Below are 2,915 nucleotides of genomic sequence, written 5' to 3'. Positions count from 1 at the left end.
CTTCAGAGGAGAAAAACTGGTTTCCGGGAAGACAGAGACAAAAGTTAGAATCCAGTCTGGATTCAAAAGTCAAACAAAGGTTCACAGAGATACTAGGCTTAGGTGCTAACCAACTGGATCAACACTGCGGCGTTGAGGCAAGGTCTGAAGACAGCTTAAGTACTGTGGATCCTCTGATGATGGAATGGGCTGCAGCTGTGCAGGAGGCTCAACTCAGGAGGATCCACAGCGGACTCTGCTGGAGAAAGGTGGTACTTCTCCAGCTCCCAACAATAAAACCTTAATGAACTGAAAACAACCCCATGTATCAAAATAAAAACAAAAATTAGCACAGGGCTACACTCTCCCCCGCTGAAATGGTTTACATGTCCCCATGAAACCTAGTTCCCATGAAGTATGAATAAAAACATTAACTCAAACGGCACAGGAAAATAATGTATTATAATTCCCTTTAACCAATCTTTATGACTACACCCCTATGCACTATAGTCAAAGGCTGATCTTTGGGCTTCCCTACCTCATCATAGGTTAGTCTGATAACAGGTTTAATAGACCTCTTCTCACGTTTAGGGGAAATTCGCTCAAGTTGGACTTCTTTAGTCACTCTAATGGGAGAATGTCTTTCAGGCTCTACTCTATCCGTTGGTTCAGTAGGCATTTCTACCTCATCAGTAGCCTCGATCTCAACATCACAAGAGTCCGCAATGTCTTCTGACATCACATCACATTCGTCCACCTCATCACAATCAGACACACTGTCCTGCTCATCCTGATCAGACACACTGTCCTGCTCATCAGCAGAGTTCTGTACCTCACGCTCATGATCTCAGAGACAGAGATATCTTGAACATCCTGTCAGAGACAGGATGTTCAAGATATTCCAATTCTGTCCCCCATCTGAACCTAGGCTGATACTCAGACTCAACCTCGCTAGAATCTTCATCCAGCAGATAACCTTCATTACCTTGAGACCTTTTAGCATTTGATCGATGCATTACTGACTTTCTCTGACTCCTAGTCACAGGTCTTTTGGGTTTCTCTGGAACATCTGACTCCTGAGAAATTCTCAGCAAACTTCCAATAGGCAAAAGGTTGTCTCTGTGAATAGTTCTTAGTTTCCCCATCCCACTTTCAGGCTTCAACCTTTAGACAGGCAAATCAGGAAGCTTTTCCACTATCACATAGGGTAAAGAGTTCCACCTACTCTGCAGTTTGTGTTTCCCCTTCAACCCCAAGTTTCTCAAGAGCACACGATCACCCTTGGATAATACTTGGTTGCGTAGGACTCTCTCATAGTTCCTTTTGTTTTGTAGATGAACTTAAGTGGCAGACTTGGTAGCTAACTCGTAAGCACTCTTTAAGTCTCTTTAGATCTTCCACATAACATGAATGACTGATACATCGATCGGTAATCTGGCCTCTCTGCCAAACATGATGTAATAGGGAGAATACCCTGTAGCATCATTCTTGGTGCTATTGTATGCATGTACTAATTGACTCACATGACGACTCCACTGGCGCTTGTGGCTATCTCTCAAGTTTCCCAGCATAGATAACAGTGTTCTGTTAAAGCGCTCTGGCTGTGTGTGGCCCTGAGGATGACAGGGAGTCGTCCGTGACTTACGGATCACCAATGTCTTTAGTAGTTCCTGGATCAACTGGCTCTTAAAGTCACGACCTTGATCTGAATGAATTCGAGCTGGTAGACCATAGTGAACAAAGAATTTCTCGACTAATACCTTGGTGACAATGGCTGCCCGTTGATCTTTAGTTGGATATGCTTGTGCATAACGACTGAAATGATCAGTCACCACGAGAATGTTGGCAATTCCACTGGAGTCTGGCTCTAAATAGAGGAAATCGATACACACTAGCTCCATGGGTCCTGTAGAAGTGATCTGTTGTAACGGAGCAGCTCGTGGACATGGATTCTTCCATGTGACACACTTCCCACAGTTTCCTATGTACGTCTCAACAGTCTGACTCATCTTTGGCCAATAAAACCTTTCTCTGATCAGTTCTAGAGTCCTCTCTACTCCCAAATGTCCCATGTCATCGTGCAAAGCAAGGCACACCTGTGTTCTGAACTCTTTGGGTAAAAGCAACTGGCGGTGTTCTTTCCCAGAAGATTTAGTTGTCACTCGGTAGAGCAATCCAGATTAAATCGTCAGTTTGGCACTCTCGCGTTTTAACAAAAACACCTCTGCATCAGTAGCGTTAAAAGGCCATTGGCATGTGTTCAAGGCCCCTCTCACTACTTTGAGGACAGGGTCTCTGATCTGTGCTCTTTGCAAATCGTCTTGGGTGAACTGTTCTAGCTGCCCAACGTTTAAATGAGTTGCAAAAGAATAGAGTTCAGGAATCCCTCTGCAGGAACTCCTAACCTCTCAGCCATACATACATCTTGTGCGTTCACCTGGCTGTAAAGTGTTTTCACATCACCCTGACACAGTTTCTTCCAGGGCTCTGCTTCAACATCAGACCAGTTTCGAGAGAGTAAGTCAGCGCCAATGTTCACCTTTCCAGGGTGATATTTGACTTTGAAATCATACGTGGCTAGTGCAGCAAGCCATCGGTGACCTGTTGCATTGAGTTTTCCAGTTGTCAGCACATAAGTGAGCGGATTATTGTCGATCATTACCGTGAACCTCACACCATATAGGTAATCGTGGAATTTGTCTACCATGGCCCACTTGAGTGCTATAAACTCGGGCTGGTGAATGTGATACTTCTGCTCTGCAGCAGTCAATCCTTAGCCTGGGTGCCAGTCAGAACTTAGTCCCGCCCACAAGGTTTGAGTTCGGGGAAGTTCGGTCTGGCTCTGCTCCATAGTAGCGCGAGTATTAAAGCCCACTGTCAGGCGATCCAATCAAATTGTCAGGGCGGACTTTATACGATGATGGACAGATGATCAA

This window comes from Cyprinodon variegatus, unplaced genomic scaffold (genome assembly GCF_000732505.1).
Source record: "Cyprinodon variegatus isolate N-32 unplaced genomic scaffold, C_variegatus-1.0 Scaffold631, whole genome shotgun sequence".
NCBI classification, from domain to species: domain Eukaryota; kingdom Metazoa; phylum Chordata; class Actinopteri; order Cyprinodontiformes; family Cyprinodontidae; genus Cyprinodon; species Cyprinodon variegatus.
Note: the sequence above shows the minus strand (reverse complement) of the source record.